This window comes from Cajanus cajan, chromosome 3 (genome assembly GCF_000230855.2).
Source record: "Cajanus cajan strain Asha chromosome 3, NIPB_CcT2T_4, whole genome shotgun sequence".
NCBI lineage: Eukaryota > Viridiplantae > Streptophyta > Magnoliopsida > Fabales > Fabaceae > Cajanus > Cajanus cajan.
This window is the reverse complement of record NC_138519.1, coordinates 28,956,961-28,977,807: the sequence shown is the minus strand read 5'-3', so window position 1 is coordinate 28,977,807 and position 20,847 is coordinate 28,956,961. Positions and strand designations below refer to the sequence as shown.

At 33.0% G+C, this 20,847-nt stretch overlaps 1 long non-coding RNA gene across 1 annotated transcript; it reads right to left on the bottom strand.

The window, feature by feature from the left end:
• Window positions 1-237: 237 nt before the first annotated feature.
• On the bottom strand, window positions 238-5,215 carry LOC109815519 (uncharacterized). Its single transcript, XR_002241186.3, has 4 exons — window positions 4,539-5,215; window positions 4,398-4,443; window positions 1,065-1,133; window positions 238-429 (listed from the first exon to the last, which is right to left on the bottom strand). It is a non-coding gene; the product is annotated as an uncharacterized LOC109815519 (long non-coding RNA).
• Between the last annotated feature and the right edge of the window lie 15,632 nt (window positions 5,216-20,847).

The window sequence follows — 20,847 nt, the reverse complement described above, 5'->3', positions numbered from 1 at the left end:
TTTTTACCAACCTCCGCTACCTTTTCCATTCTGCGGCGTTTTGTTTAGCGGGGATTTTTGACCTCCTCAATTTGAATGATTTTTTTTTATTTCACAATATATTTTATTTTTTTAATCTACCTTTTCCATTCTGCGACGTTTTGTTTAGCGGGGTTTTTGACCTCCTCAATTTGAATAATATTTTTTTTTATTTCACAATATATTTTATTTTTTTAATCTAAATTACATTTAACCTGTATAAAATTGTATATCTGGAAAAAAAAATATACAATCAAGTGTGAAAGTGATAATAATCAGATAACATAAATACTATAGTTTATGGAATACATAACAATGGAAGAATACATGATCCCACTTGTTCCTCCCATAGCTCGTCCAATTCACGATCCAATTTCACCAACAGTCTCTACAGCATCATTCAGAGGATAACTATGAACAAAAAATAGGAAGTTCATATCAGATCACAATGACTACTTAAATTGACAATGATATTTTGCAGCAGTCATCTGCTGTTTTGAAGTTTCTCAAGGAAAGATAAAAGGCCTAAAACAACATATATCAAATACTCCTATAATTCCTATGTATACTTATTTATTAAAATTTATTTTGATCGCAACTTTTCAAATTTTTAAAGACGTGCATAATCAGAAACTTTAGAAGTGGTTATACTTTGTTGTTTAGATATAATTAATCATCCCTTTCAATACCATCTCTTTTGTAATTAATTTTAATAAAGTTTAAAACAAACAGCTGCACACCAAAGTTAATCTGTGTAGAATACGATTTGATATCTTGTTGATGTGAAATTGATTATAAATTACTTTAACTAACTTATAAATAAAAGTAATAATAACTTATCAAAATTAATACAATTTCTTTCTACATAACAATCCATAATTAAACACCAATCTAGAAACTTTTACACAATCAACACATTTCAAATAAATTCTAAAAAGATACCCTTTAATTTTTTTTATTATTTTTCTTCAAATTCCATTCTTCAAATTCCTCTAAAACATTATTGTTACTCTAAAAACATTATGTCAAAATGACTGTGTACTTACTTGTTTGTTACTCTAGCAATGCTATGGTGCCGATATGGGTGCAGCCATTTTGCACATGCCCAAATCCCGCTACAGCGTGAGGAATATATGTATCAGTATCACATTTCTGATAAATCATACTCCTAAGTCCTAACCAGATCACATTACCATAATATATTTACATTATATCATAATATTACATGAATACAATAAGTCCACGTCTTTTGAGTTTTGACAGAGACAAGGATATAAAACAAACAAGTGGGTATGTATGTATACCCACTACAAGAAAAATGCTGATTTCAGACGAAAATTTTTGACGAAAATAGGTAAATTTCCGACGGATTTTGCTTTTTTCGACGGATTTCCGACGGATTTCAATCCGTCGAAAAAAGTGGCGTCGGAAAAAAAATTTCGTCAAAAATAATTTTTCTGACGAAATTTTCTGACAGAAAATTCCATCAGAAATTTCTGACGGAAAAATCCATCAGAAATTTCTGACAGAAAAATCCGTGGAAATTGCTGTCAAAATTTTCGACGGAAAAATCCATCGAAAATTGCTGTCAAATTTTCCGACAGAAAAATCCGTCGGAAATTATAATTTTTTTTTAATTTTAATAAATTTATTAATGTAACAACTCTCATATTTGGCCTCTCAAGGGTTCTATTTCACAATATTTCACTGTTTAGCGTGTTTTATTCTTACTTATGCAATTTCTGGGAGACTTCCCAGAAGGTCACCCATCCCAGTACTACTCCAGGTCAAGCACGCTTAACTGTGAAGTTCTGATGAGTAAGCTATCGAAATGTCTATGTATGTTGTCAGTATAACTTGTACAAATTAATTCATTTAAGTCATCCTCAAATATACAATCTCATATTTGTACTATAATAATAATATATAATAATTTTATATTACGAATAATAATAATAATAATAATAATAATAATATATTTATCTTAAATCAAACATATAAAATTCAAATAATGTATTTATCCATGTTTTATTTTTTAATTATCAACCATTAATAAAATACTAACTTAAAATCTTATCTAATTATATCATAATATTTTCATATCAAATTTAAAACCAGTTCTTACATTTTCGACAAATATAAATTTGTCTGAAATATTCTATCAATAATATAACTTTTCTTACAAAAATTTTCTCATCAAAAATATAAATTTTTCGACAGATTTAATTTTGTTTTATAAAAAATCATCTTCGATTAATATAACATTTTGTATATATGATTTAAGAGTAAAAGATTTTCAATTTAACGGTTGAATTTACAAAATTCACATTTAATATAAAGTTATTGAGCGGTGTAACACTTAGTAAAATTTATACCATTGTAATTATAGCTCCCCTCATGTATATATATATATATATGTGTGTGTGTGTGTGTGTGTGTGTGTGTCTATATATATATATATGATTTAAGAGTAAAAAATTTTCAATTTAACGGTTGAATTTACAAAATTCACATTTAATATAAAGTTATTAAGCGGTGTAACACTTAGTAAAATTTATACCATTGTAATTATAACCCCCCTCATATATATATATATATATATATATATATATATATATATATATATATATATATTAAATGCGACTTTTACAATGTATTACATCGCTCAATAACTTTATATTAAATGTGAATTTGATAAATCCAACTGTTAGATTGAAAGTTCATATCTCTTATAGATTACATATACAAAACTTTATATTAATCCAAGATGATTTGATACTTCATTTTTATAAAACAAAATTGATGTAATATATTCATTTCAAAATACACTAAAATATGAACACTTGGATTATCTTCCAGTTGTTGTTCAATTTTAACAAAATTTGATATACACGTATAAAGTGATATGAACTTTCAATTTAACGGTTGGATTTACAAAATTCACATTTAATATAAAGTTATAGAGCGGCATAATACTTAGTAAAAGTTACACGGGTATAATTATAACCCCTTATATTATATATATATATATATATATATATATATATATATATATATACACACATACATATATATACAGCGACAGCTGCACGTTTGGAATAGTGAGGCACTTGCCCTCACTACTATTTGACATATACATAATTTTTTATCTAAAAAAATAATATATTTTAAAAAATAAAAACTATATTCTAATAAAATAAATATATAGATTCAGAAAAAATGTTTATTTATTTGATATCTGTCCAATTTTTTAAGGAAATTAATTCTCATGTGATAAAAAAAATTTCTTAATAATGAATTAATTTTTAAAAAAAGTTTAATTATAATATATATATGTATATATATATATATATGTCTTAATATTCACATATATAATGTAATATATTAAAACAAATAATTTTTTGATAAAATAAAATTTGTAGCATGCATGTTTTTCTTTTCTGTCGGAAATTTCTGACGAATTTATATTTCTGTCAGAAATTTCTGACAGAAAATTTTCGACGGAAAATTCTGTCAAAAATTTTCGACAAAAATATAAATCCGTCGGAAATTTCTGACGGATCCATATCCGTCGGAAATTTTCCGTCAGAAATTTACATTTTTCTTGTAGTGACCGTGTAATTCTTTTTTAAAGAAATTATAGGAAGTAGTTCTTGAACTCATCAGGAAACAAACCCCGCTCACTCTTAAACAGGTTGCGTGTAAAACGGGGTTCTTGGTCAATGATATATAATAAAAAACCATTTTCAAGAACCATATGCTCAAATACAATTTATTAAAATAATAAATCATATAAAGTATATAGTCTGGATGCTTCTGAATACATGCAGTGCATAAATAAAACTATATAATGAGACAAAATTAGGCTTCTCATAATAAAAATTATAGTCGCATTATGTGTTGACTGCATTTTCATCAACATCATATATAGTGATGACAAAAAGAAACATCAAAAGAGGTATAAGGACTAGATGAAGGAATATTAAAAATCAAAAGCATTCACATCCACATTCAAAAGTTGCTTTCTTCCCCTCTTTCTTAATAAATATAGTGTGGAGATGCCACTAGCAAAAGAAAAATAATGTTAGATAAGTTCAACACATTCACCAAGCAAAGTTTATATAATTAATCAACTAATCATATCCATGAAGCCAAACACAACCGAATCCTTCAGCAGCTAACACATAATTTCCAGAAGATGTCAAAGTTGTATGATACAAATTGAAACTACATGCCCTTTGAGAAGGGTATAGATAGAACCTAAATCTACATACTCGAAATTAAGGACTAAGCTTCATTGTTTATAAGTTTAGATTAATTCACACACACCAACTAACAAAACCAAAACCACAGAAATTTTAAGAATAAAAAAGTCATACCTAGCTAGCAATCAGAGTACGTAGAGCAGCTGATGAACTTCAGGCCCTTCAAGAAGAACGCAAAGTACTATTAGTTTTTGCTCTATATCATTGTTTGATGTATGCGTTTCTCTTTAAATAATTTAATGTTATGCTTTTTACCTTCTAGAAAGTGACTCCAGAGACAGCTGAAGCAATTGATCAGTTCTTGGTGAAACTGCGAGCTTGTGCAACAGGGGAATCAGCCTTCACGTTTATCTTGATGATCTTGCTAGAAACAGCTTCATTAAAAACCCATAAGGGATTACATATCTTGTTGAAGTTTTTTATAAAATGAATTAAAGTGGTTTTTATTAGAGACAAGATCATAAAGTAGAGGCCAATATATCCTCATATAAGTAAGATGACCTCATAAAGTAAAGAACAATAAACATTCAAGGATAAAATCTTCATCTCAATTTAAGCATATCCATTTGGATGTCAGGTGGTGTTGTCAACGAACAACAGTAGTGTATGTGGTTGAAAGGAATCATCATCATACTTATATTTAAGAGAGTGGACAATACAAGTGATTTTAATAGTACATGACATGAGAAAAACACGGTGGGAGATACTATATTCCAAAAGTCTTTTTTTTTTTTTAAATCCTCCAAATGCTATTTGGAGATAAGTACAAAACAAGTCATATGTGAGTTCAACAGAGATATTTAAAAATGAAGATGCACCTCCAAAAATATATAAATAACAATCTGTCAACAATATACAACTGTATACATAATAGCATATCAAAACTTTGTCTCGAAAAGAACAAATCAAAATGCAAATGCTACACGGTACATAGTTTCCGCTAGTTTTCTATTATTTCTACATATCAATACCGTCAACCTAGAATACTTCTTTTAATGACCAAGAATCAAGGAAATTTGTATAACTTATTCCAAATAAGAACAAAGTTAAACAAGCATTGTAAATGATTGTAGCCTCAATTCTCTTATATACTTTGGTACCATTTTCTAATTGCACCAATCATTTACAATAAGATTAATCATTCATAATAAGATTGCTTAACCTCATTTTTTGCTTAAAATAAGTTAAAAACCCCTTATAAATTATATATACACTCAAAATTCAAGGGCTCATTTCAAAAGGAGGGTAAAATTAAAAAGAAAACTGTATGCTTTGTACTGTAGAGTGAAAGTGAATCTAAAAAAAATGAACAGAAAGGGAAAAATGTAATGCTTTCATCTCCCTGTGACCATTGTGACTGTCAAATTATTTGACACATCAAGGCCTTTGCTATGAGATTCTCCATCATCATATTTCCTCATGGAAGTAAGCAAAGGTTGCTTAGGCAAAGGGACACAGTTTAAAAATCGAATAAAGTGCACATACTTATTAAAAGGCCTTTCGCTATGAGATTTATTTCCATTCTAAGTAATTACCAACATCAAAGACACTTACTTGTGCACATTAAAAGGTTTTTTCTCACCTAATTAATTTGACTAAGCTTCTCCAGCACGCATATATTTTATGCGTACATCCTAGAAAGTAGAAAACGTGAATTGTACTACAGTAATAAAGTGCATTTTTTAAGTTGTGCGTGTAAAAGGGGGTAACCAAAAAGTTTTCATCTGTGAGGTAAGTATCGCAATGGCTTTAACCAAAGCTGAGAAGATGCTACATAGCCTATTGAAATGAGGCCCAAACTGAGAAGATGCTACGCCCTAATGTCGTCGTCTAGGGAGGAGAACGTGGGAGGAGCAACGCACGGATGAGCGATGCTGCACGCGCGAATGAACGGAGCAGCACGGCTAAGCGGAGTGGTGGAAGTGGATGAGCCAGGCAACGCGCGCGGAGCAATACACGGATGAATGAAGCAGTGCCCTTGGATGGAGGAGCGAAGTCAGTAAAAGGTAAAGGTGGTGAAAATTGGAGGGATTAATTGGGTGAAAATAAATTGCGGGAGAAAATGGTGAAAAATTTTAAGGGAAAATTGCCTCTGAATTTAGGAGGGCATAGACCTCCTCAAAAAATAATAAAAACCGCCACTATTTTTTCAATTTTGGGCGTTCCTCCATAACGCCGCAACTCATGTTAATTTGAGGGGGTTTTTAAAACCTCCGTAAAATAACCCCCACTAAATAGCATTTTTTTTGTAGTGATAGTGGATGTAGCAATCACATGGCCAAGGACAAAAGCATCTTCAAAGACATTGATAACTCTGTCAAAGTCAAAGTTCGACTGGGAAACAGCATCATGGTGGAGTCTCAAGGCAAAGGCACTGTCGTGGTGGAGACAAAGAAAGGTACGAGACTCATCAAAGACATGTTACTTGTTCCAAATCTTAAAGAAAATCTTTTAAGCATTGGCCAAATGATGGAAAATGGGTATTCTCTTCATTTTGAAAGAGATATATGCAAAATTTACGATAGTAAAAAGGTAGAGATTGACCAAGTAAAAATGGAGAAGAGAAATAGAAGCTTTCCTTTAAGCTTCAACTATGGCACTAATCTTTCCATGAAGGTAGAAGTTGATGACTCATGGCTCTGGCATCGGAGATTTGGCCATTTCAATATCCATGCCTTAAAGCTTCTACATCAGAAATGTATGATGAGGGATCTACCCAACCTAAAGGAAAATAATGAAGCTTGTGAAGGATGTCTTCTCAGAAAGCAACACCGATTGTCGTTCTCAACAAGCAAAGCATGGAGAGCCAAGGACTTGTTGGAGCTAATTCATACAAATGTTTGTGGACCGATGAGGACACCATCACACACTAACAACAAGTATTTCATCCTCTTCATTGATGATTTTTCTAGAATGACATGGGTCTATTTTCTGAAGACAAAGTCATAAGTCTTTAGAATATTTAAGAAATTCAAGGCCCTTGTCGAAAAGCAAAGTGGAAAACAAATAAAAGTACTTAGAAGTGATCGTGGCAAGGAGTATACATCTCGCGAGTTTAACAAATTTTGCGAAGATGAAGGCATAGAGCGACAACTTACAGTCGCATATACTCCACAACAAAATGGTGTGTCAGATAGGAAGAATCGCACAGTCATGGAGATGGCGAGATCGATGTTGAAGGAGAAAGGACTGCCAAATACATTCTGGGCTGAAGCAGTCTACACTACAGTCTACCTACTTAATAGATGTCCTACTAAGACAGTTCGGGACAAGACTCCAATAGAAGCTTGGAGCGAGAAGAAGCCATCAGCTAAGCACCTAAGGGTCTTTGGATCTATCTGCTACATTCATGTCCTAGATGAAAAAGGCATAAAGTTAGAAGACAAGACCGTACGAGGCATATTCTTGGGATACAGTTCACAGACAAAAGGCTACCGAGTCTACAATCTTGAAACAAAGAAGTTAACAATTAGTAGAGATATTGAAGTAAATGAAAATGCTACTTGGAACTGGGAAGAAAAACGAATTGAGAAGAAGATTATATACATGCCCATCAATCAACCAACTACATCAAGTCTGGAAGACAACAATCAAGACATTGTTATCTCTCCAGAATCTCCAAGAATAGTTCCACAACAAGAAGAATCATCACCTGAGTCTACTCCGAGACGAGTTAGATCACTAGTAGATATATATGAAACCTGCAACTTGGCCATGCTTGAACCAGGAAGCTTTGAAGAGGCAGTAGACCAAGAAGTATGGGTCAAGTCTGTGGAAGAAGAGATTAAAATGATTGAGAAGAATAATACATGGGAGCTCGTAGATTGCCCTCATGGAAAAGATATTATTGGAGTAAAATGGGTATATAAAACAAAGCTTAATCCTGATGGAACTATACAAAAACACAAAGCAAGATTGGTTGCTAAAGGCTACTCACAACAGCCAGGAGTGAACTATAATGAGACATTTGCTCCAGTCGCACGCCTAGACACAATAAGAGCTCTAATAGCTCTTGCGACACAAAAGGGATGGAACATCTACCAATTAGATGTCAAGTCTGCATTCCTCAATGGCGTACTTGAAGAAGATATCTATGTGGAGCAACCACCAAGATTCGTGATTAAAGGCCATGAAGGCAAAGTGTTGAGATTGAAGAAAGCTTTATATTGCCTGAAGCAAGCTCCTCGAGCATGGTATAGCAAGATCGACCAGTACTTCACTGACCATGGATTCAGGAGGAGTAAGAGTGAGCCTACACTGTATATCAAGACTCAAGGTCAGCATACTCTCTTACTCTCTCTGTATGTAGATGATCTTATTTATACTGGAACCAATACAAATATGATGATGGAGTTTAACGTGTATCATTAAAAATAAGCTATAATATATTTATTGAAAAGTTAAAATTTTATAAATTAATTGATTAAATTTAAAGGATTAATTTAATAAGATTAGTTGATAAATTAATTGATTAATATAAAATAACATATTTATTTGATAATGATAGAATAAGATGTATGTGAGATGGTTTCTAAATTAAAAAGAGTAAAAAAGATTTCAAAAATTTCATGTACCCATTAACTTTTAATCATTTTTATAATTACTATATCTATTTAAACTTAATTTTGATTTATGAATAATTGAAAAAAGTTAACATAGTTATTTAATGATTTGTTCATGCAATAATTAATCAGGACAATACATGAGTGTGTACCATAATTAGGTTACGAACTTTTTATATATATATATATATATATAAGTAAACAAAAGTGATAAAACAAGATAAGGAAAAAAAAATAAAATGACCTCCCATTGTAATACTAGTTGTGATACCTTTTATTTCAATCATAAATATATAGTAAGTTGTTGAGATGCAAAGAAAGTTACACATCATTCAAATAAGAGGATAGACATGGGTTTATATATACACAGTTGTCTCTATTGGTAAAAAGGTCTTTTGAGTAATGTCCAAAAATAAAATCGTGAGGGCTTGGGCCCAAAACGGACAATATCTTACCAATATGGAGACATGTGGATGTGTGTGGTAACCCCCGGTGCACAACAAGTGGTATCAAAGTCGATGGTCTGATTAGGTGATCGGCTCGACGAGTATGATGGCTGACAGGTGGATCCAAGTTTGGGATCCTTTGTGTCGAAAGTCTTCCTAAATGGTGGAGGGTTAGGAGGCGTGTCCCCGGTGCTCAATAAGTGGTATCAGAGCCGATGGTCTGATCAGGTGACCGGCTCGACGAGTATGATGGCTGGCAGGTGAATCTGAGTTTGGGATCCCTTGTGTCGAAAGTCTTCCTAAATAGTGGAGGGTTAGGAGGCCTGTCCCGCTGTCATGAGGTCATGATGGGAGCAACGGTGCAAGCACTCAGAGTGTGAGTGAGCTCTATGGGCCACCATCGGATAATACTCATAGTTTTCGCTATAGGGCAGAGAGTAAACCGTGGTCCTTTATTTGAGGGGAGGATTGTTGTGATGCAAGCAAAGTCCCACATCATTCAAACAAGAGGATGGACATGGGTTTATATACACACAATTGTCTCTTTTGGTAGAGAGGCCTTTTGAGTGATGTCCAAAAGCAAAATCGTGAGGGCTTGGGCCCAAAGCGAACAATATCTTACCAATGTGGAGACATGTGTATGTGTGTACCCCCCGGTGCTCAACGTAAATATGATACATAATTTTTCAAGCAAGTAAAAACTTTCATAATTAAGACAATTGTTCTCATAACATAGGAATAAAGGATTCACATTCATAAGCATAATTCATAGTTCAAATGTGGAATTTACAAAGGAAATAAAACTAAGGTTTTCCAAAATGAAATAATAAAATGAAGTCCTAAGCTAGTCTTATTTATGCCCCAATGTCACATGTTCTATCAGAGGACACCTAATACCGAAGTCTAAGCTTCATCACCAACATCCTCATGTTAATGATCACTTGCAACACAATTGCAAACATACACAAAACAAACAGGGGAGTGAAAAACATCTCACTCGGGTTCAAGTGCAAAAAAAACTCACTCGGGTTCAAGTGCAAAAAAAACTCACTCGGGTTCAAGTGCAAAAACAACTGTCAGATAACACACACAAAGCAATCACAATCAAGACACACACATAGGCCATACATAAAACAATAACACATGTACTCAACTTATAAATGCATGCATGTGGCGCCAGTCACATATCTTATCACATATCATGTCGGATGTTGCTAAAGCGACACACTTGATGTATTCTAGGAGAACATGCAGGCTTAGCCGTGCACTCTCAACTAGAAGGATGTACTGCTATAGCGTCCTGTTGGGATAGCGAAGCTGCAAAAGATACGTCACATGCACACAAACGGTCAAAACTAGGCCTTTCAAACCGCGTTATCTACTAGGACTCCTCCAAGATGTTTCACACCTGGAGGGCCTTCCCTAACGATGTACTCCATATTGTATCCCGTCACATAAATGCATATGATGCATGTCACACATTCACAATGCTAAGGAATCTTCACTTTACTTGTCATAGAATTTCATGTATTATCTCAAATCATCACGTTTCACATTCTCATAGTCATAGTCATATGGTCGCACACATTAGTTTTCACATTCATAGTATTCACAATAGCACGTAATTCACATTAGTTTTACATCACACAGTCAATTAACCATTTATAAGCATATAAAACATGAACCGGGGTCGCACCCAGCGAATTAAATGTCGCACCAAAAGCAAAGCAGCACGCCTGACGCACCCCAACGCGAACCTACAAACCGAGACTTCGCAATCACGTGATTTTTCACATATAAACACATATTTACAAAATTTATTCAGTAACACCCAAAACATGAATCCATACTCAATTTCGTATAAAATACCTCAATTCTTGTCGTAAGATCACATTCCTAATTCTTTCTCATAGGGTTTTCCACATGAACCCATATAGCACTCGAAATCATATCAAAACTTATCTATTTTTGAAATTTAACACAAAATCATACGCAACATTCAACAAGGAACACAATAGAAATAACAATCATCCAAACAAAAAACTTTTACATTTAGCTTGTTCCTAGAATTATGCATCAAGCAAGGGATTGAGAGTCAATCCTGTTACCTAACAATTATTTCCATACCCTCGAGTGGGGTTTCTCACTCTCCCTTACCTTGATGAGCAGAAAATGAGGCATGAGCAAAATCTGGTTATTCCTCTTCTCTAGATTTTCCTTGTTCTTTAGAAAGCGTAAGAAGGAAATGAGTAGAAAACTAAATACGTGAAAAATGACTCTATGACTTCTGATAACTTCCCTTAACTCCCTTTTCTCAATTAATAAAATAAATAATAATAATAAAAATTAGCAAAAGACTACTACGTCCTCCCTTCCCTTCTCATAAAATAATATAATTAAAACACTTTTCCTCCTTTTTAATAAAGAACATGAGCATAATCTTTCATAAATACATTTCATAAAAATACATTCTATATCACTAATAAAAATAATAATTACAAATCATGCTTTATAATAAAATAGTACTCATATCAATAATTAAATGATACCAAAAATCCCTTAATAAATTCATTAAAATATCAAAATAATTTCTAAAATATTATTAGTGTAAAGTATGAAAAATGGGGTGTTACACTAGTGATGGTTGTTTGAAGTTCTTTTTGGATACATACATACATACATATATATATATATATATATATATATATATATATATATATATATATATATGAGAATGGTTCAAACGATGTCAGTGTAACTTTTATTAAGTATTACATCGCTTAATAATTTTATATTAAATTTGAATTTTATAAATCTAACCGTTAGGTTGAAAGTTCTTTGCTCTTAGATCATATATACAAATTTTTTATATTAATTAAAGATGATTTGATACTTCATTCTTAAAAATAAAATTGACATAATATATACATTTCAAAATATAATAAAATATGAACACTTTGATTACCTTCAAGTTGTTGTTCAACTTTAACAAAATTTGATATAAACATATAAAGTAATATGAAGTTATAATTCAACGGTTGGATTTACAAAATTCACATTTAATATAAAGTTATTAAATAGTGTAATACTTAGTAAAAGTTATATCAATGTCGTTTGAACCCTCCTTTTATATATATATATATATATATATATATATATATATATATATATATTCATAAATAAGGGCAATTATAATAAGTCAATAACACAATTACACATTAAAAATCAAGAGAGACAACAAACACACATTGCAATTACAAACAAGATTTGGATTTAATCCCTCCCACATACAAATACAATCAATGGGATTGGTGACTAATCTTGTTACCAGACCGATAACTCACACCCAAAGTAGGATTCTTGCTCTCCCTTTATTTTGATAGATGCTAAACTCTTGGTTTCGATATTAAGGTCTGACCGATAACTCACACCCAAAGTAGGATTCTTGCTCTCCCTTTATTTTGATAGATGCTAAACTCTTGGTTTCGATATTAAGGTCTTTTTCTATTGTCTCTGGCTCTCCTTCCTCTTAAAATCACGAGATGCACACATTAATAAAGTGAGAGAACTTTAACTTTACTAACGTATTCATAGAAACATCAACTCTGTTGGTCCCTACGGTTAGAATCTAGAAGGGGGGGTTGAATAGATTCTTTGTTATTTTTCCTTTTCTTCTTTGCTTTCTAAATCTTTACCAAACAAATCTTGATTTAAAACAAACCTTTAAACATAAAAGGTAATTCAGAGTTATAAATGCACAGCTTATCCAACAAGATTTGAATAACAAGATATGTAAAGATTGAATTTATCAATTACCAAGAATCTTTAAAGTTCAGTTTCTGCAGATAATGTTTTTCTTCATCAACATTAATCAAGAAACTTATACAGAATGTAAAGAGTGTAAGGGTTAAGAAAATCATGCACCAAGATATATACTGGTTCAGCCATCCAAAGGCCTACATCCAGTTTCAGATTTAGATACACCTCTAAATCCAGTCAAATCCACTATTGATATTCTTTACAAGCACCCTGCACAAGCAATATCCAATCAATGAATTTAACAAGCAAATCTTGACACCCACAAGATTAACAAACCATTTCTTGACTCCACAAGAAACATATAACCCAAGAATATTGATCCCACAATATCCTACTTGAGAAAAACCTATCTCAAGATTTCTCTTTACACAACTCTTCCAGAGATTCTCTAATCTCAAGAGTTAAAACCATCCAAACAATAAAAGATCAGAAACGAGTACACCTGTTCGTGTAGATATGATCTTCAACAACGTAAACCAGTTTAGAATGAATTTTCTATATGAACTTCATCTTCTTGAATTGATCTTGCACACTTCTTTTTCCAAAAGTTGATTTTCAGCAGATACGATCTTTCTTTCTTTTTCAGAAAAAAATTTTCTCTTTTGCAGTAATGTGTATTCAAAAAAAAACTTCTTTTCGTGTGTGAAAATTCTCTCTTTTCTCTTCTTTTTTCTTGTTAAAAAAACTTCAGTTTTAATCTTATTTAAAGACAATTTTCATGTGCAAGGAAACAGTTATTTCAGTTATATTCATAACAGAGATAATCTATTACCTGTGATGGTAATCTATTACCACGAGTTAGAATAACTGAACTAATTGTTTCAGCTCCTGTTTTAATCTATTACCTAACATGGTAATCGATTAACACGATGCCAAAATAACACAAGACTCACATTTGGAACAGAGGTAATCGATTACTTTAAAGAGATAATCGATTAACACGATCCTTTTTCCTCTTGAAATCATCAGAATCAGTTTGGTAATCTATTACCACACATGGTAATCGATTAATCCAGTATCAATCAGTTTTTCAATATGAGTCAGGTAATCTATTACCAGTTCAGGTAATCTATTCCTTAACTCAGAAAATTTCTGATGTTTTCAAGTTTTCATTTAAAGTCTCAAACACTCAGTAAATTAATACTTCATGTTCTCAACAATGAATGAAATAAGAAAAATGAGTATTATGATATTTTCACCTTCATGTTAATTACTAATTTTTAACACATAACAAACAAACACATACAAGCCTAATCTTTTAAACAATCAATACATTATCCTTTTGACATAGGCTTAAAATAAAAAGCAACATGAACAAAACAACAAAACTAAAACTTCTAGGGAACATCTTCCAGATGTAGATTCTTCAATCTTCAACAATCTCCCCCTTTTTGGTTTTGATGAGCCAAACTCTTCATGTTGACTTTCACAATCATCATGTTGTTTTGTTTCACTTGTTTGTTTGAAATTTGAACTTGAATTTGAACCTGCATATGTCTAGAACAAAAAACTTCCATACAAAGCATTATGCAGTTCTATTTCCATTTATTTCTTATACAATACATAAACAACCATATAAACATTTAATCAGTTTCTCATGAATTTCTCCCCCTGTTTGGCTTAACCAAACCAAAAAAAACAGAGTAAACAGAGAAATAACATGATACTTATGCAACAAAAACAACAAGCACTTAATAAGACTTTCATCATATAAGCATTAAAAATGTTCAGAAGCATACAAATACTACAACTATTACAAACTTTAAGTCTGAAATATAAATCAAAGTATTTATGCAGAACAAATTAAAATGCAGTGCCTAAAATGTAATGCATAACTAAAGTTCTTCAGGGTAGGGTATGTTCATCGCATCCAGTCGTTCAGATATAGATTCAAAACAAGCCTTCAGCTCTTGATAATCTCTTCTCTGAGTTTCTCTGATGTCATCTAGCTTTGCCAGAACAGATAGCTCAAAAGTAGAAAGAGGCTTGGGCTCTTCAGCACCTTCCTCTTCTTCAATTTGAACTTCAGGTTGAGACGGCTCTGTAGTCTCAGCAGTAGGAACATCTTCCTTTGCTATCCAACCAGCATCTGTTTTCACTAGCTTCATCATTTTCAGAGCTCTATCCTTGATATCATGAACATCTCTGGTGGCCTCTTTTGCTTCACCAGTTAAGGGAACTTTATAGAACACCAATACCTTGCTTATGAACACAGCATATGGACACTTGCAGTCCATTAACCGCCTTGTCTTTAGCATTATGTCTTCTACCACATATACCCAATCAACTTGAATGTTGTTCTTAAAAGCTGCGAGCAGTGCCATATCTTCTTCACTGATTTGTGCGTGATTGCTCCCCCTTGCTGCCAGAATCCAGACAATTACATAATGTAGGAGTCTATCTTCCATTCGTAGACCTCCAGCATTATATGTAATTTTCCTCTTTTCTTTTCTTTTGTATTCTTTATTAGCCTCCCAGGCTGAAACATCCCTCAGCATACTCATAAAAAACGTATCTTTATCTATTAAGAAATTTTTCATCTTTAATTCATTGAAGGTAGGTTTAATACCATTTCTGGTTAATCCACCAATCTTCAAAAATACATCAGCAGATAGAGTAACTTTTATTCCTTTAACTTCTGAAACCAAAGCACCATTTTCATCTTTTCCCAAATTTGAGTAAAAGACCCTAACAAGATCAGGGTAGTACAGTCCATTTAACCCAACAAATTTGCTAACTCCTTGACTAGATAGCAGAGTAGGAAATGTAAAACCTTGCTCTATAAGCCAAGACGAGTAGAGTACCTTTGGAGCCACAATGTCTTTGCAAGCAAAAGACTCATTGAAAGTTTCCTCTTGAGACTTCCTTGTGAACCACGAATGAGAATATTCTTCTTCAGGTTCTGGACGAGAGGACTCTTGTTTCTTCTTTTTAGATGTACCTTGACCTTGAGTAGTAGGACGAGGGTAATCTCTGTTGGCTATGTGCTTTACACGCTTTCCTTTGCCAAGACTTTCCATGAATGGGGCTTAGGGTTAGGTTTTGAAATAGATTTTGAGATAGAAAAGGGAACCAGGGGTTTCGTTCGTTTTAGTTTGAAGTAAAAATGGAGAGAGTTTTGAATTAATTTGAATTCGAAACAGATTTAAAGAGGGTTTTTGAGTACTTAAAAAAAAACAGGGGTTCGCGTCAGGTAATCGATTAACCCAGTTGGTAATCGATTATCTCGCAACTGAAACAGGGTAATTATGCAAGTGAGTGAGTGGTAATCGATTAACCCGCATGGTAATCGATTATCACAGTGGGTATGCATCAGAAATTGCATCAAAGTAGCAGAGGTAGTCGATTACTGAAAATTGATAATCGATTACTGCTGTTGATTTTTCAGCAATTTCTTCATTTCTTCCAATGGTAATCGATTAACCCGATAGGTAATCGATTATCACAGAGAAATGTGTGCAGATACAGGGCATACTGTGTTTTGTGTGATTTCCTATTATGAGTGCACATACATCAAGTTTAAACCTATAAGTGCTTAGCAATTTCATGCATATTCACACAATCATACTTTAATTATGAGATTTAGGATAGATTGGACTCACTAATGATACCAAGATTGGTTCTTAGCTTGAAAAATCTTTCCTTTGGTAGAGGCTTTGTAAAGATGTCAGCAAGTTGATCTTCTGACATTATGAATTTGATGTCACAGTCTCCTTTCTCTACATGATCTCTGATAAAGTGATGTCTAACTTCAATGTGCTTAGTTCTTGAGTGTAGAATAGGATTCCTTGAAATGTTAATTGCACTTGTGTTGTCACACTTCAGTGGTATGTGATCAATCTTCAAACCAAAGTCTTGAAGTTGATGTTTAAACCAAATTGACTGAGCACAGCAGCTTCCAGCAGCTATATACTCAGCTTCAGCAGTTGAGAGTGCTACACAAGCTTGTTTCTTGCTCTGCCACGATATGAGACATTCTCCAAACGTGTGGCACGTTCCACTTGTACTTTTCCTATCCAATTTACAACCAGCAAAATCGGAGTCAGATTAACCAGTTAAAGATGGAGAAGTACCTTTAGGATACCACAATCCAACATTGATTGTGCCTTTCAAATACTTCAGTATTTTCTTTACAGCCTTCAGATGTGATTCCTTTGGTTTTGATTGGAATCTAGCACATACACATACACTGTACATGATGTCAGGTCTGCTAGCTGTTAGATACAGAAGAGATCCAATGATCCCTCTATACATTGATTCTTCAACATCTTTTCCTGCAATATCACTATCTAGATAACAATTAGTAGACATAGGAGTATTTGATATCTTACAATTCTCCATATCAAATTTCTTTAACAGTTCTTTGCTATATTTAGTTTGATGTAGAAAAATTCCATTTTCCATTTGTTTGACTTGTAGTCCTAGGAAGAAGCTTAATTCTCCCATCATAGACATATCAAACTCCTTCTGCATATTGGAAACAAATTCTTCACAAAGAGATTGGTTAGTTGATCCAAATATTATATCATCAACATAAATCTGAATCAGCAGAATATCTTTTGATTTTCTCTTTATGAAAAGAGTTTTATCAACATTACCTCTTTGAAAGTCATGAGTTAGTAGAAACTTACTTAGCCTTTCATACCATTTCCTTGGAGCTTGTTTCAGTCCATACAAAGCTTTCTTGAGCTTGTAAACATGCTTAGGTAATTTGCAGTCAACAAAACCAGGTGGTTGATCTACATAAACTTCTTCATCAATTAAACCATTTAAAAATGCACTTTTCACATCCATTTGATATAGTTTGAAATCAAACACACAAGCAAATGCAAGTAAAAGCCTAACAGCTTCTAATCTAGCAACTGGAGCATATGTTTCACCAAAGTCTATACCTTCCTGTTGATTGTATCCTTTGGCTACTAATCTAGCTTTATTTTTAACTATAACACCTTCTTCATTTAGTTTGTTTCTGAAAACCCATTTTGTACCAATGACATTCATATTCTTATTGAAAGGAACTAAAATCCAAACATCATTTCTTTTGAATTGATTCAGTTCATCATGCATGGCCATTATCCAGAATTCATCTTTTAATGCATGTTCCACACATAATGGTTCAATTTGAGAAACAAATGCCATATCATCACTTAGAAGATTAAAAGAGTGTCTAGTAGAAACTCCCTTATTTATATCTCCAAGAATGTTATCCAGAGATAGATCTTTGGGTTTCCTCCATTCTTTGGGTAGTGATGTGTCTTCAGATGGTGTTTTCTGCTGTAGTTCCAGTTTTTCTTCTTCTTGTGTAATACTGTCACCTGTCTCATCTTCATCATTAAGAGATTTTCCTTTTTCAAGGATGTTAGTTTCATCAAAAGTAACATGTATAGATTCTTCAACAGATAAGGTACTTTTGTTAAAGACTCTATATGCTTTGCTAATTGCAGAATATCCAATAAAAACTCCTTCATCAGCCTTAGCATCAAATTTTCCAAGAGTGTCTTTTCCATTATTCAGAACAAAACACTTACAGCCAAACACTTTAAAATGTGAAATGTCAGGCTTTCTTCCTTTGTAAAGCTCATATGGTGTTTTCTTTAAAATAGGTCTAATCAAGATTCTATTTAGAACATAGCATGCAGTGTTTACTGCATCAGCCCAAAAGTATTTTGGTAAACCATTTTCATTTAACATGGCTCTTGCTAGCTCTATTAGAGATCTATTTTTCCTCTCTACAACTCCATTTTGTTGAGGAGTTCTAGGGACAGAAAAATTGTGATTAATACCATTTTCTTCACAAAAAGTTTGAAAAGATTCATTTTGAAATTCACCACCATGATCACTTCGCAAAGATTTAATTTTCAAGTCCTTTTCATTCTGAATTCTTTTTGAAATGATTCTAAAGGCTTTAAAAGCATTGTCTTTATGGGATATAAATGCAACCCATGTGAATCTGGAGTAGTCATCAATGAGAACTAAAGCATAAGTGTTTCCACCTAGACTTTTGGTTCTTGATGGTCCAAAGAGATCCATGTGCAAAAGTTCCAGCGATCTAGAGGTTGACATAACTTTCTTTGATTTAAAAGAAGCTCTAGTCTGCTTTCCCTTTTGACATGCATCACAAAGTCCTTGTTTAGAGAACTTGATCTTTGGAAGACCACTAACAAGATCTTTAGATGCAAGTCTATTTAACTGATCTGCATTTATATGTGCAATGCGTCTATGCCATAACCATGTTACATTATCATGTGATGTGAGACAAGAATTGGATGATGAATGCTCTAAGTCTAAGATGTATATGTTATTGACTCTTTTTCCTATAAGCAGGACTTCATTTGATTCCTTATCACAAACCATACAACATTGATTATTAAAAGAGATATTGTAATTTTTGTCACAAAGCTGGCTAATACTAAGCAGGTTATATTTGAGACCTTCTACATACAGGACATTTTCAATGAGAGTATTGGAATTGTTACCAACACTGCCTGAGCCTAGTATTCTGCCTTTGTTGTTATCTCCATATGTTACAGATCCTCCTTCTTTTTCCTGTAATGAGATAAATTTACTTTTATCTCCTGTCATGTGTCTTGAGCAGCCGCTGTCTAAGTACCACATTGATTGCTTTGCTCTCAAGCACACCTCATAATCTGAATTATGTTTGGTCATGAGACAGAGATTTGCTTCCTGATCCTCATCACTATCACTTGAAGTTGTTGAGGCATTCTCTTCCCATGCTATGTATGCTTTCTTTTTCTTTGATCTGAACTTTTGTTTCGTCTCCTCATTCTTTTTCAGGCTTGGACAGTCAGCTCTCATGTGTCCAGCTTTTCCACATTCAAAACATTTGAACTTTGGAGATGAGTTTTCATTCTTCTTGAAGGATTTCTTCTGACTGGAGAATCTCTTATTGTTGTTCTTCTTTCTCATGAATTTTCTGAAATTCTTCACCATTAGATTTAATTCTTCTTGTTCAGAACTTTCATTGCTGCTATCCTCTTCATCACTTGAGGATTCTTTTACCTTTAAGGCCAGACCTTTTGCCTTTTTATCTTTTTGTTCTTCATCAGCAATCCTTGACAGATCCATCTCATATTCTCTTAGCTTTCCAAATAACTCAGCACTTGTCATCTGAGCTAAGTTCTTTGACTCTGTAATTGCTGTGACAGTTGGTTGCCATCTTCTGTTTAGTGACTTCAGGATTTTGACATTTACTTCTTCTTCCACGAAGTCTTTCCCTAATCCTTTTAGGTGATTTATTATGTGAATGAACCTCTTTTGCATATCCATGACAGTTTCACCTTGATTCATTCTGAAGGTTTCATATTCCTGAATGAGTGTGTTCTTTCTAGCTCTTCTCACTTCTGGAGTTCCTTCATGTGTTACTTGAATTAAATCCCAAGCTTCCTTTGCTGTAGAACAAGCTGAAATTCTAAAAAATTCATCAGAATTTAGTGCAGAATGTATGATATTTAAAGCTTTTGCATCATTCTCTGCTCTTCTAATTTCACTTTGATCCCAGCTATCATATGGTTTCTCAATTTCTTTTCCTCCCTCTATCTTAGTGGGTATTTTGTAATCTGTGATTACAGCCTGCCAAATATTTCTATGAACAGATTCCATGAAAATTTTCATTCTAACTTTCCAAAAGGGATAGTTATCTCCACAAAACAATGGGGGTCTGTTTATAGAAGCACCTTCAGCAAACGGTAATTGATTACCAGCCATCTAACCTTTCTA